This window comes from Lipotes vexillifer, unplaced genomic scaffold (assembly GCF_000442215.2).
Source record: "Lipotes vexillifer unplaced genomic scaffold, Lipotes_vexillifer_v1.1 scaffold1359, whole genome shotgun sequence".
NCBI classification, from domain to species: domain Eukaryota; kingdom Metazoa; phylum Chordata; class Mammalia; order Artiodactyla; family Lipotidae; genus Lipotes; species Lipotes vexillifer.
The window spans coordinates 1,031,467-1,046,804 of NW_006771596.1; the positions used below are offsets into that span (position 1 = coordinate 1,031,467).

Sequence of the window (15,338 nt, forward strand, 5' to 3'; positions counted from 1 at the left end):
CTGCGCGTCCGGAGCCTGTGCTCCACAACGGGAGAGGCCACAACAGTGAGAGGCCTGCATACAGCAAAAAAAAAAAAAAAAAAAGGCAAAACAAGTTCAGCCTACAGCTGCTCAACTTCAATCCTAATCCAACACCAGCCTCCATTTTCTCCCGGTAAATAAATGAAAGCCAAGGCAATGTACTAAACTCCAGGCTTCCTAAGATGCGAGCAGTGTGCTTATGAGACGGCCTAGAAAAAACCCAGTCAGCCAAATCCTCCTGTACACGCATTACCAACCCAGCACAGATGCAAACAGGCATGGCCAAGAAGCTGATGTTAAAAATAAAATACAATAAAATACTTGCCACAGAATTTAAGTGTTAATAATAGTATGAACACCATACAAAAATAAGTGTAGAATTCATCATAGTGAGTTTTAGATCTAAATTAAAGACACAAGCTTAGTCGGGGAGGAGGCAACACCTATGAGGAAGGACATCCCCCAAAACAGATTCATTCGGCCACCTTCTCCTGCCCTCGGAGAGCCCAGCAGATGCATCTGGAGGGAGAGGCCGACGGATGAGATTCCACTCACTGTGAGTGTCTGCATGTGTGCAGATGGAAACACCCAGAAAAGGGTCAAGAACGCACGTACCCCATCAGCCCCTCACCTCTGGTCAGGAGGAGCTGGGAGCGGTGGTTAATGAGGACGCACTTTTTCTGGCAAAAGTTTTAAGCCAAAAACATGTTTGCCTCCTGTGCGTATGCTTTACACACCTTGTATCTGAGGCCGGGCGTCCATCACAGCCCAGGCTCTCTGGGCTGGTAAACTGGTGGCTGCTACAGGCTGAACCATGTCCCCCAAAATTAATACGCTGAAGTCCTAACTCTCAGCACCTCATTTGGAGACAGGGTCTACACAGAGGTAATCCAGTTAGAATGAGGTCATTAGGGTGGGCCCTGATCCAATGGGACCGTGTCCTTAAAAGGAGAGAGATCCGGACACGAAGACACACGCACAGAGGGACAACGTGTAGAAACTCGGGGAAAAGATAGCCACATGGCGACGGCGAGGCAGCCGCAAGTCAAGGGACGCTAAGGACTGTCAGCCACCCCAGAAGCTGGAAGAGGCAAGCAAAGGTTCTACCCAGAGTCCCAAAGGGAATGCAGCCCTGCAACACCCTGATCCTGGACTTACGACTGCACAACTACGGGAAGATTTATTTCTGTTGATCTAAGACACCCAGTTTGTGGTACTTTTTGCAGCAGTTTAGGTCAGGGGCAGGGCTGGGCACTGACCAATCAGAACAGATGCCAGCCCCAAACTACCCGCTCACGTGGCCAGGGAGGGATGGCGGGCCCCTGTGGGGACCTAGAGCCACAGAGAAAGCAGGGTGGGGCAAAGGAGACAGGAACGGTCAAAGCCTGGTCATAGGGTGGTCAGAGTAAGCTTGATGTGGATGCCACCAAATGCAAGCATCTGCAAAGGGGGTTCAGTGATAAGAGGAAACCTTTCAATATACTATAGAACTGACAAAGGACATGCAGCTTTTGTGCATGGTACAGGTTCAGTCTTCTAAGAAAACACACACACAAAGACGTGTGTGTATGTATAAAAGGAAGTCCATTAAGCCTCTGTGGTTGTTCTGGGTAGCAGGATCACAAGCAGTTTGATTTTCTTTTCTGTATCTTTAGGTATTGTCCGAATTCCCTACAACATGCAGACGCTTTACCACCAGGAGAAAAAGAGCTCTCTTTAAGAACACACTGACAGGAGATGGTGATCTGCCCTGTGGCCCCCACTCCTGGGAGCTCTCCAGTGGCCACGCCAGCCTGCTTGCCTGCTGAGCCCCTGAAACAGGTCCGGGGGACAGGGTGGCCCAAGACCCACATGTCCCTGACCCACAGGCTTCCTCCCCGCTCTAGCACGTACCGCAGCTGTAAAGCTCACATCTGACAAACACTTGAACGTGCACAGAATACCACCAGTGAGCACCAAGTAACAGAAGGGGTGGGAGGAGGCCTGACCCTCCCCGTACATCTTCTCTGCATGGCCTTCTGAATTGTGTGTGTACGTTACCTGTGTGAAATAATCAAGGTTATGAAAACACGGAAATAAAATACCCACACACAAAATAATAGCCTATGTGGCCTGGCACTGGCAGAGGTTAGGAAATAAACCTAAGGACCCCTCAAAGTGGGGGGACAGCTACCTCCCATGACATACGGCTAAGCCCTTATCGGCTGCCATCCACATGGGCCCTCCGACCAGCACGGCCAGCAGACGAGCAGAGGACGGGAGATGCCACGAGGTCACACCTCCTCAAGCGGCCACCCTCCACCCCATGGGCGGCTGTGCTCAGGGAACCCCCTCCCCCAGAGCAGGAGGGGCGCTGCTCAGGCAGCATCGCAGGGGGTCGGCTCAGCAGGCGCTTGCCCCCCTCCCCCAAGACCTGCAGCCTCTTCCCAGCAGAGCCAGGAGAGTCACTCCCAGCACAGATCAGCAAGCTGCTGGGCGTTTTTAACTCTAAAAATCCACCTTCTCTTTAAATACAGTTGATTACTTCCAGCCAACAGTGTGCAACAGTAAGTCTCCTGTCATGTGCAGGTGCTCTGGGCCCCCGCCCTCACCCTGTCCCCCACCAGCCTGCGGCCACCCCGCTGCAGCTGCTGGCCAGCGCTGGGGGTGGGGAAGGGGGAAGGAGGAGTGTGAGTCAGCAGCCAGGGCGCCGCGGTGGTGGCGGGTGGCGCTGGCCACAGGCCTCACTGCAGCCCCCACGCCTGAGGCGCCGCAGCAGCAGATTATAGGGTTGCAACCGTGTTAAAGGAAACACCAGGCCCTGTGTCTCCAAGGCACTGGCTCTGCTGGGCAGACGCCCACAGCCAACATCACCTGCACAGGTGGGGGATGAGCTCAGGCCGCCCCCACTCTCCCCCTCCACGCCCCTGCGCCACGGCGGCGTGGGAATTAGAACAGCCAGTGGCAAGTCGGAGTCGTCGCGGGTAAAAGGGGTCACAGCCCCCAGATAAAGGCTTTTGTGCAGCAGGCTGGAGCCCATACAGGGAATGGGTTATAATTCGGGGAGCAGCCGGGGCTGCTCTCAGGCCCCTTCCCAGGCTCCCGGGGTTGGGGGTGGCTCCCGCTACGTGAAAACAGGTGCTGGGCAGTGCTCACCAGGTTCCCAGAGCCAGAAAGAGCTGCTTTCACCCTGGAACATCCTGCCTCCACACACTCACACTTGCCCCTCACGACCTAAGGCAAAGGCCACCTCTCCACCGTCCTCAGTGGTGCCCAGGTGTGACAGCTCTGGCCACACCTCCCTACCCACCTGTAGATGCCACTGCCCCTGAACCCAGTGGGAGGGGCCAGGGCTTATGTGTGCACGAGCACACGTGGCGTGCATGGGTACATGTGCATGAGCACATCATGCGACCATGTGTGCTGTAAGCATGTGCGTGGTGTGTACGTGTGTTGTGTGCACGTGTGTTATACACATGGTTGTGGTGTGTGTGTGCGTGTATGGGGTGTATTAGGTGGTCAGTAGACAGCAGCTCATCCTCTCTCTTCACAGACCAGCTCCATCTCTCATCGACTTCCTTCTCTTCTCACTGATCCCACCATATCCCACATGTGGATGGAAGCCACAGCCACTGGAAACACAGTGATTTTTCCTCTGGATTTCTGCATTTTCCAACCTATACAAAGTGAGCATTGTTAGAACACTTGCCCACCTCACAGCCCCAACTCCCTGCTTCGGAAGCCCAGCACCAACTGTGCCCTCCTGGAAGCAGGTCCCTGGGCAGCGTTCTCAGCACTGCAATGTGACTGTCGGGGAAGGGATCCTTAGCCATTGTGACTGTCTGGGATGGCCACGCCACACCACGTCACACTTCACCTCTGCAGCTTAGAAAGGAAAGGGTCAGATGGCAGCGTCGGTCCACATGACGCGCACAGAGGGCGCTCTGCACCAGGCAGCCCACCGTCCTCCCCAGCCTCCTGCCCAGTCTCCTCTGGGGCCCCCCACCTGCAGGATCCTTTTTAGTACCTGCCCCTTCTCAGCTCCTCAGGCAACAGGAGCCAACACCACCGGGCCCCAGGTGTGGGGCTCAGAGCCCTCTACACCAGGCCCAGCGGTCACTGAAAACCCCGTGTCCACAGCAGTCAAGGCCCGAGGCCGACCCCATGTCACTGGGTGCCAGCCATGAAACCTCAAGCAGGTCATGGCACTCTGGTCCCTGGTCCCCAACCATAAAACCAGAACACTGACAGCTCTGTCCCAAAGAGTGGCCAAGAAGAGTAAGCGAGACAAACGTGTAAATGGCCAAAACGGGAAAATGTTCAGGGTCACTGCCCTCTGCGCGCTGGATCACTGCCCACTTCAGTGCCTTCCCACTCAGTTAGAAAGTCTGCCTACGGACGCAAGACTCAACAAGTGACTTTTAAGAATAGAGATTTCTTGACCTTCTGGGGCATTCAGGGAGGGAAGTTATACATTTTGCCTAATAAGCTTACAGTTTTACTCTTGAGTTTCTTTTTAAAAATCTAGCATCAGTAAGTTTATCTACACTGATCTCACCAGTTTAGCATCTGCCACCAATCAGTCTCCCCAGATAGTAGGGGGCCTGCCTCACCAACAGGACCAGAGCCCCTGTGAAGAGGCGGCTAGTCTCCAGTCGGCCTAAGCTAAGTAGTCCCCTGAGAGCAAAGATGCCATTCAAGGTGAGGAGGGTCCCATGAGAGGCACACATGAGACCCCCAGAGGGCTCCTGCTGGCCAAAGATGGGACGATTTGAGCATCAAAAAGAATAATGTGAAATAGTTAAAGATCCATGAGCTCATAAAACCCCAGTGGTCACCTCTGGTGAGCAGAGCAGAGCTCAGTCTGAAAATTAATTAAAAAAAAAAAAAAGGGTTCTACAGGAACTGGAATTTCAGAAAAGCCAAGTCCCTCTATAAGATAATAAATGAAGGTATAACAGAAAAAGAAAATCACCACTGTGTAAACTACAATGGAAACATGAGGCTGGGCAGCATCCCTTGACAGATGCTGAGCGCTAGGTGAGCAGCGGATGGGAGTCTGCCCACGGAAGGATCAGAAAATCACCTATGTCCGCAACAGCCAGATACCAGGCACCTCCTGAGAGAGCCTCACCTTAGCTGTAGCCCTGCACCAACGCTGCGCCTTAAATCCACCCCACCCCACAGGTCTAATCACTAGACTATAGGGAGCACAAGGGACAGAGAACATGTTCATCAAAACCATGTACATAGGGGCTTCCCTGGTGGTGCAGTGGTTAAGAATCCGCCTGCCAATGCAGGGGACACGGGTTCCATCCCTGGTCCAGGAAGATCCCACATGCTGCAGAGCAGCTAAGCCCGTGTGCCACAACTACTGAGCCCAAGCGCCACAACTACTGAAGCCCATGTGCCCTAGAGCCCATGTATCACAGCTGCCGAGCCTGCATGCTGCAACTACTGAAGCCCGTGCGCCTAGAGCCCATGCTCCGCAACAAGAGAAGCCACTGCAATGAGAAGCCCGCGCACCACAAGGAAGAGTAGCCCCCACTCGCTGCAATTAGAGAAAGGCCGCGCGCAGCAACGAAGACCCAACGCAGCCAGAAAAACAACAACACCAAAAAAAAAAAAAAAAAACCAGCCAAGTCCAGAATCTGGAAAGTTACAACAGACAAAACCCTAAGTTTCTTTACAAATAAATGGCATAAAATGAAAAAAGAGAAGGGAAATGATTCTACGTTAAGAGACTTAGAAGATACAGCAACCAATGTAATGTTTGGACCTGCTGGAATACTATTTTGAAAAAACTAACTGAAAAAAGACATTTTGAGACAATCAGGAAAGAGTGAACACAGACTGGACATTTGATTATAAGGAACCATAAATTTGTAAGCTATGATAATTACATTAAGCCCTTATTTTTTTACTGAAGTATATATATGGGTGAAGTCTGTGATTTCTGGGATTTGCCATATCAAAAAAAAAAGTCTGGGATTAGGGAGAGAAATGAAACACGAATCATGACATGCTGCTAACAAGGAAAGGGGGGAACCTCGTGGACATTCGTTATGCTACGCTTTCCTTTTTGTGTCACAAAACCTGAAGGATTTGCCTTGGCTATGCACCCAGGAGTGGGCCTGCTGGGTCAAGAGTGTAAAAGTAAGCAACCCACCCTTAAGAGGCAGTGCGAACTCATTTCCAAGGGCTGCCCCAATTCACGTGCACCAGTGGTGTGCACAGGGTCCCGTCAACCCACGGGGTCATGTTCAACACTGGCACACTTTCTAAAGTTTTATCAAGTAAAAATATATTAAAAAATAGTATTTCCGTATGGTCTTGATTCACATTTCCCTGCGTATTAATGTTAACCGGCCGTATATGAGACTCATTTCTGTGAAATTCCTGCCATGGCTTTTGTTTGTGCTTTCCCTGGTTTGAAGAAGTTCTCTATAAACTTTTGATAAGAATTCTTCGTTGGTTTCATAGTTTACAAACACCTTCTCCTGGTTTATTAACTTGTCTTCCTACTTCCTTCCAGATGTTTGACTAACTCAAGCTCCATCACTACCATCAAAAGATCTTCACAGCTCCTCACCTCCCCGAGGTCTGAAGGGTGTTGTCGCGCCTATTTTCTAACAGGAATACTCTAATTTTTTAATCTCTACTTTTTGGAGTTATTGCTCCCTTTGCATTCAACATGGTTTCCTTGTGTAGTCTTTTCTTCTCTTGACCAGTTGTACCAGGAGCTTGTCTAAATATAAAGGGAAAGTCCAGCTGAGGAACACAGAGGGGCCAGCTGGGGACAGGACTGGCCCGTGGTCACTGCGTGCACCAGCCTAGCTCCTCCGGGATGCCTTCCATTCCTTAGCGCCCACTCATGGCCAAGACACTGTCAGGAAGGCTCAGTTTAATAAAAAAAATTCTTACAAAAAGTGTATTTTGAAAATGTGCTTTTAACATTGTAAAATTAATTCTGTAGCACAGTTAAAAATATGAGACGATTCTATATTCACCTAAAATAAATGAGGCAAGGTGCTTGGAGTCTCATGATACGCCCATGAATCATTTGACAGGTATTAATGCAAATTTAGGAAACGTCTTTGACAATCTGTATCAGATGGTCAGCTAACAAAAACATAATCAATATTTACTATGAACTCTTCTAATTAACTAAAGATATAAGTTGGTTATAGTGAAACTTTTTCTTAAATTGTGTTAATTACTTCAACAAGGGAAGGAGGCATTCCAATTTTTTACAAGTATATAAATATGAAATATACATTTTAAAACAAAAACTAGATAATCTACTCCATAAATATGCTGATTCTTAGTCTTTAACTCAATTTTCTATTCCTAGTCATCCAAAATCAGGACAGTTATGACCAGCTTTACTATTTCAAGTCCCAACAGACTTCCCAATTGAGGAATACAAGCACACCTCAGAGATACGGTGGGTTTTGTCCCAGACCACCACACCACCACAATAAAGTGAGTCACATGAATTTTCTGGTTTCCTAATGCACGTAGAAGTTATATGTACTCTACACTATACCATATAACTATTCTGTAGTCTGTTAAGTGTGCGACAGCATTATGTCTAAAAAGACAATGTACATACTTTAATTAAGAATATTTTATTGTTGAAAAATGCTGACCATCATCTGAGCCTTCGGCGAGTCATAATCTTAGTGCTGGTGGAGGGTCTTGCCTTGGTGTTGGTGGCTGCTGACTGATCAGGGTGGTGGATGCTGAAAGCTGGGGTGGCTGTGGCCATTTCTTAAAACAAGACAACGATGAAGTTTGCCGCACCGACTGACTCTTCCTTTCACGAACGATTTCTCTAGCAGGCAATGCTGTTCGGCAGTATTTTACCCACAGGAGAACTTCTTTCAAAATTGGAATCAATCCTCTCAAACCCTGCTGCTAAGTTTATGTAATACTTAAATCCTCTGCTGTCATTTCAGCAATCTTCACAGCATCTTCACCAGTAGATCCCATCTCAAGAAATCACTTTGCTCATCCATAAGAAGCAACTCCTCATCCGTTCAAAGTTTTACATTTATAACAAATATAATAATAATGAAAAGGTTTGAAATATTGGGAGAAGTACCAAAATGTGACACCGAGACCTGAAGTGAGCAGGCACTGCTGGGAAAACGGCGCTGCAAGGCCTGCCTGACAGAGGGCTGCCGCAGACCTCCAACCTGTAGGAAACACAGTATCTGCGAAGCACGGTAAAGCAAAGCACAATAAAGTGAGGTACAGCCTGCAATTAGACCAGAGGGAAACAACACCCAAACCTCAGAAGGGGTGAACCCAGCAACACAGCCACCTGTCAGAAACGCCTGCATCAGAAGCTGCCCGTGGAGACAGCGTAACAAGGGGCAAGAGGCCCAGTGAGGGGATGAAACGGAATCCAAACCAGATGTGTGCATGAGAACCGAGCACTGCCACACGCTCACCACAGATGCAGACTAGAAGCCACACCTGGCTGCGACATCAACAAGCCTCAGCACTCAGCCCCTGCCGTCACTAGCACTGACTATTCATGACAGCAACTTCCCCAAAGAGCCCTCAACTCCTCCATGAATGTAAACTCAACCCCCACTTTATACCCAGCCTCTGAATCCACCCTCAAAATTGTAGCCTTGCAGTTTCCACCAATCCTGACTGTCCTCACCCAGTCCTAATCAAGACTCCCACCCCACATTCTCACGTTGAAAGACCCACCTTATATCAAACTTCTAATTCTCAACAAGTTCTGGCCTTACCACCCCCTCCGAGAGGCTGTCAGAGCCCTGGAGGTGGTGCTGTCCCTCCCGAGGTGAGCAGTACTCAGCTGTCTCACCAACAGATGACATGGTGGTCTCTGGGGCTGCTGAAGAAGAAGAAAAACAAGGGGGGAGAACAGCCCCTGCTGATGTCAAGTGTGATCCTGGCACTCGGAACAAATGGCCAGCAGGGAGAACACCCAGCCCTGAACCAGCCCCTCCCACGGAGACCGAGGTGGCACACAGGTGGGAAAGAATGGCTGCCTGACAAAGGGCAAAAAACTAAACCTATATGTGAAAAACACACTTGTCTTTAAAAATTTTATAGGGAAATATTTTTATAAAATCCAAGTAGAGAAGTATTAACAAGACACCTTATAGCATAGAAAAGACCGATCATTTGAATCTAAACTAAATGTGGGCTCCCCTGGTGGCGCAGTGGTTAAGAACCCGCCTGCCAATGCAGGGAACACGGGTTCGAGCCCTGGTCCGGGAAGATCCCACATGCTGCGGAGCAACTAAGCCCATGTGCCACAACTACTGAGCCTGCACTCTAGGGCCCGTGCACCACAACTACTGAGCCCGCAAGCCACAACTACTGAAGCCCATGCGCCTAGAGCCCGTGCTCCACAACAAAGAGAAGCCACTGCAATGAGAACCCACGCACTGCAACAAAGAGTAGCCTCCCCCTCGCCGCAGCTAGAGAAAGCCCACGCGCAGCAACAAGGACCCAATGCAGCCAAAAATAAATAAATAAATGAATGAATTGGTGGGGGGGAAGGTAGGCCACAGAGAGGAGGAAGATCTGTGACACATAACCAACAAAGAACTGGAACATATAAACAATTTCTACAAATCAGTAACAGAAATAGGAAAGTCGGCAAGGGCTATAAAGAGGACATTCAGAGAGGAGGAACCCGAACTGCCACTGAGCATAGGGCTGCATGGTCTCCCGAGTAACTGCAATCATGACCAAAATGATGGACTCACCCATCGACTGACAAAAAGGAAAGGAAACCACTGAGGTAATCAGAGAGCAGGGCAGGAGGAACGTAACTTTCCACACACCACTGGAGGGTGCACACCCTAGAACCAGCACTTCTCAGAGCACGGGGCATAAAATCTACATGTGGAACAGAACACAAAATGGAACAGACAATGGGAAGCTGTACTGCAGAGAAAGAGCCAGCACAGATTCATGGCGCTGCCCCCATGTTGGTACCGGGAATCTGAGGGCACAGCCAAGACAATGTGCAAGTCGTTGCCTAAGAGAACCTATCACACATGCAGGAGAGGAACTGCACCATGGTCAGGAGAGGTCAGAGAGCCGAGAGAGGGTCACAGGGCCAGGAGGGAGGAGGGTCCTGGGGTAGAAAGGGGGTCACAGAGTGAGGAGGACACCACATCAGAGATTATCTAGTAACCAGTGGGGGTGAACAAACAAATGACAGCAGGTTCAATCAGTGGCCCAGTGTATGAGGCTGAATAACTGGAAACAGAGCTTAAAGATGAAGGGTAACGACTGAGTGGTGCTAGCGTTGGGGGAAGGACACACCCATCATCACAAGAGAGAGACAGAAGAAGCTGGGGGCTCACAGTCAACCAATCAATCACAAATGTAGGAACACCTCCTCCAGCACACATCCAAGCTGGGACACAGAATTCACCTATTAGAAGGATTTGCTAATTGCATCACAGGTGCAGGTGACAGGCGCCATGCTCTGGTTCTCAGAGAAAGGTACAAAGATTTTAATATATTTCCAGAAAGAGAGATATAAAAATAAGGAGACAAGCATGTACACTGACAGGGCCCAGAGGCAGGGGCGCCCAGCAGCAGTGAGCTCATCCACTGCCACATAAACACTGTCCTCACACAAAGCAATCAGGCTCCTTGGAGAATGGGTGGAAGAGAAAATACGAGATGAGCCTGGAGCACCTGGCAGTGCCAGAAAGTAAGGAAGTGCTCAAAAAAAAACACAGGATGCAGAATGTCAAAAGGACAAAGAAGCCAACCGGAGAGCTCCCAATGGGCAGAGCTGGAACTGATATGAGTGGCTAAATATATAAAACAGCACTGGATTATAATGCAGAGAACAGGGACTTCCCTGGTGGTCCAGTGGGTAAGACTCAGTGCTCCCAACGCAGGGGGCCCGGGTTCGATCCCTGGTCGGGGAACTAGATACCGCATGCATGCCGCAACTAAGAGTTGCTCAGAAAGGTCACAGAGCCACAACTCCGGTCAAGGGAGCCACTCAGAGGCTTGACAGGTAGGAGGAGGGTGCCTATGACCCCGGTGGGAGGCGCACAGCTCCAAGCCAGCTCTGCCACTGACTTGCTGTATGACCCTGAGCGGATGCCTCAAGCTTCTCACCTGTAAAATGGGGACGCATTAGTACCGACCTCAGAGATGTGAGGATTAAATGGGTCGAGATATATATAAAGCACTCAGAGCAGAGCCTGGCCCAGAGCAGGTGTCCCAATCATCAACATCTTTACTCACCTGGATCATCAGTCCTGTAAACACTGCCACTGTTTTGTCAAAGAGAAGAAGCAGTCGTGCCAGGCAAGACCTGGGCTTTTAAAACCAGGCAGGGTTCAGAATTTAATCAAAAAGTCATAGGTAGGGCTTCCCAGGTAGGGCTTCCCTGGTGGCGCAATGGTTGAGAGTCCGCCTGCCGATGCAGGGGACGTGGGGTCGTGCCCCGGTCCGGGAAGATCCCACATGCCATGGAGCGGCTGGGCCCGTGAGCCATGGCTGCTGAGCCTGCACATCTGGAGCCTGTGCTCCGTGGCGGGAGAGGCCGCAACAGTGAGAGGCCCGCATACCACAGGAAAAAAAAAAAAAGATTTGATGAAAGTTCATAATAATGCAATTGACAAGGAAATTTAGTTATTTCTGAGATATACATTTTAAAGTAATAACTAGAATTATGACTTATAACACTATACCAGAACATATAAGATTGTCACCACAGCGTTGGAACAGGGAGTGACATCATTTGATTGTTTTAAAAGGTCCCTGCAAGGTTGCCGTGAGGAGGCGATCAGATGGCAGGACGCCCACTGCATGGGAAAGGAGACTGGTCAGTGCTGGCAGGGATGGGAAGAGCTGTGGAGGCGAGGGTGCTGGGGGCCCAGCCTGCAGACGGCACAGGAGCCTGAAGGGTGGCAGGAGGGCGAGCACCTGGAGGGCCGGCAGAGCCCGACACTCAGAATGTGGGGGCTGAAGGTGGAGGGCCAGGTGACCCCCCCTGGAGACCTGCCTCACCTCATCCACCCGCTTTTCTCAGCCCGCTCATCCCATCCTTTCCCCTCACCGCCAACCTCTACCAGGACCAGGCTTCCTCCCTGATGACAAGAGGGGTGAATCTCCCCCTTCACACTCAACACCAGGACACAGACACACACAGAGCAGGCACGGTGTTATCTGCTCATCCTGCACTTACACTCAGGCAGCCACATGCATAGCTGTCATGGGGTCCCGTATGAGATCACAATCTTCCAGAAGAAAAAACCACACCTAACATGGGATCTAACACACTGGTATACAGTTGGGACAAATTTTGAACAAACTGAATGTAAACCACAGAACTTAACGAAATACATACATCATAATCTTATGGAAGAACTTCTCCCCGTTTCCTTTAAATCCACCCAAAAAGCTTCAAGTTACCAATGTCTGAGTTTTGTTTTCAATCTCACAAGAACACCCTGGAACTCTAAGTAGAGGTGTAGTGCATCTCCTTAGCTGTGAAGGCCCGGAGTTATCAGGGGTGGAGAGGGCTTTCCACTGCAGCCTAAGGCCCAGCCTGAAGGTGTCCTATTGCGGGTCAGCCCTCAGGTCAGCCTTCTACATATGCACCAGCTTCCTCTCAGTAAAGTCTAGAATGTCTTTTCTGCAGGCAAAAACGCACACCTGGAATTTAAAATCATAATCCATTAAATTCTGATAAGTAAATATCGATCACGAACTGAAGGCCCGGTGCACTGAAACAGGACCCTGACATAAGACTGGGTGGCCAGCACGGGGCAGCTGCAGGCCCAGGCCCTATCCGGCCATTTCTATCCCCTCTGCTCTCAAGCTCCCTGAGATGGAACTGGCCTGGCTCCTCCACCCCCACCTCAGGTTCCCGCTGCCTGGCTCTCACCTGCCCCCTACACTGTAAATCCAAACAGGAAAAGTCAAGGCAGGGGGAGCAGCCCTCTTCTCAGCCAGGCATTCACATCACTCCCTCCACACCTTCTCCACCCTTGGCCAGGCTGACCGCGCCGGGAGGAGGTGCACCAATCCCTGATGACCTTCACTCGGGTGTGGCGTGGCGTGTATCTACATTTGCAAAGAGAAAATCTCCAATGAACTAAGGAGTCTGCTATTGAATGGAATCTTAGGGTAAATGCTTTTGGTAAAGTGAAGCATTATTTTGACACAGCAAAGCTCCACTCCGCACTGAACACTATATAACACAGAACTTCGATGTCAACTAGAAATGCTGAGTCCTGGGGACCTGGGCTGTGCTCTTGCTTCTTGCTGTCAAGGTCAACGGGCCAGGCCCCCTGGCCAGGCTCCTGCTCGACCCCTCCCACAGATATCCCCTGTCCCTCACAGCAACACTGCTCCAGCCCTCACACCTCACCCAACCTTAAAGACAAACAAACAGGGACTGGAAATCCTGCTCCCACCCTGCCTTCCCTTCAGGAAGTCACTTTCTCTCCACCTCACCTTCCAGCACACCCCACTGTGAAACTCTGGCCAGCCCAGTGACCTCCAAGTGTCAAAGCCAAACTGGCCTTTCATAGGTTTCAGAACCTGCTTTCCCCTACAACATCTGACATCAACATCCTGCCCTAGACACACCCGGTCTCCCTCTCTCTCCTCCACCATCACACCCACCACCACCTGATCTTCTTTGGCTGACCTCTCCCCCTCATAAGCTCCAGGCAACACAGCAGTAACCCTGCCTCTTCCACACACACCCCTGGAAACACTGCAACAGTGAGGTATCCTGTCTGCATCCCCAGCCTCATCCACTGTGTCTGCTCCCTGTTAACTTTCAAACAAGCCAGAGTACGGAACTCTTGAGTTAGAAACCACTGGGTAGCCCACTCTCCACAAGATAGACCCACTTCTTCAGCATGACACTCAGGGTACTTGACCGCGTCATCCCAGCCCCCCAGGTACACAGACAAGCCCTCTCTCCTCCGACCTCCCGCGGGACCACAAGAACTCCAGCACTGACTGTACAGGAATTCCTCCTGACAGGGTGCCTGCCCTTCTCAGCCTGCTGACCTCCCATGCCATCTCCCCCACAGTCAGGCACAGTCTCCCCACCGAATGTTCCTGGTGTTCCTGTCTGCTTTGTTTTTGGAAGGGAGGAGGATTGCTGCTGTGAGCGTGTGTGCACACACATGTGCACAGTAGAAGGTGCATTCAAGACTCTAACACAGCATAGGCGGTCCACACAGTGTCAGGACCAGAATCAGCAGCTCTGAGCTGCTGTGACACTAAGAAGCAATGAGTACCCGACCCTAGTGAGAAAGTGAAAGACTAGGCAAAGGGGTTCACATGTCAGACCTCCTTAAGGGAAGGAAGGTCTTCAAAGGATTTCAGATAAAAAATAAAGCAGAATAATTTAGTGCTCGAGGACAGACTCTGGAGTCAAAGTCCCTGCTGGGCCACAGACCAGCAGTGGAACCCTGGGCAAGAGGGCCCAGCTCTCCAAGCCTTGGTGTGCTCATCAGTGCAATGAGGGATGTAACCCCTCACTGCAGAAACAGCATGGGCTTGCGAGATAACAGACCGGCAATGGCTGACACCCCCAGAGCCCACCTACGGGTTGTGTTGATCCAATCCTTATCCCCAGTTTACACACATGAAGCTGCACAATTCAGGTCCAGACACACGCTCTAGGCCCAGCTGTGACCTCTGGGTGCCATCCACCTGCTCACCCACACGACCCTGAGCCCTGTGAGTGTGTGGTCAGACTTTCATGCTGACAAAACGCACTTCTCCATACACGTCCAGGGTCTTGTGTGGCTGTTTCCGCCTCCTGACAACAGCTCAGCTTGGAAGAGATGACGGCCCAAGAGTACAGCCAAAGCAACAACATGCCATGGGAGCACTAACGCCTGCTGGATTTCAGTCTCTGCAAATAGTACTTTCCGTTCTCATAGTTATAGGCTGCCAGGGAATTTCAGCTGTGAAGAGAGTGAAGACAGGCTGGAGAAACGCTCCTACTATTTACGAAGTTCTGTGTCAGACTCGATCCTCCCTAACAGCCCCCTCCCCCCATATATATGAGCTGAGACCCTCCAGCAAGTGCTGTTCTGAGGGGGGCTGAACGGATGGCTGGACAAGACCCAGGCCACAGGCTGGCCAGGTCCTCCCGCAGTGTCGGCAGTGAGCTGCAGCACGATGCCACCCAGCCTCGCTGAGCTACTCTGCTGTTTGGCTCCTGCTGCCTGTCCCCACACAGCATGAACTGTTAATTTTACTGCCTCTTAAAAAGTGCTTCAGGGCTTCCCTGGTGGCGCAGTGGTTGAGAGTCCACCTGCCGATGCAGGGGACACGGG

General features: G+C 50.7%; 1 protein-coding gene across 1 annotated transcript in view; it reads right to left on the minus strand.

Annotated features, from left to right (window-relative positions):
• NUDCD3 (NudC domain containing 3) overlaps positions 1–15,338 on the minus strand; it is a 69,546-nt gene that overhangs the window by 24,259 nt on the left and 29,949 nt on the right. The gene's annotated exons all lie outside the window — the stretch shown is intronic.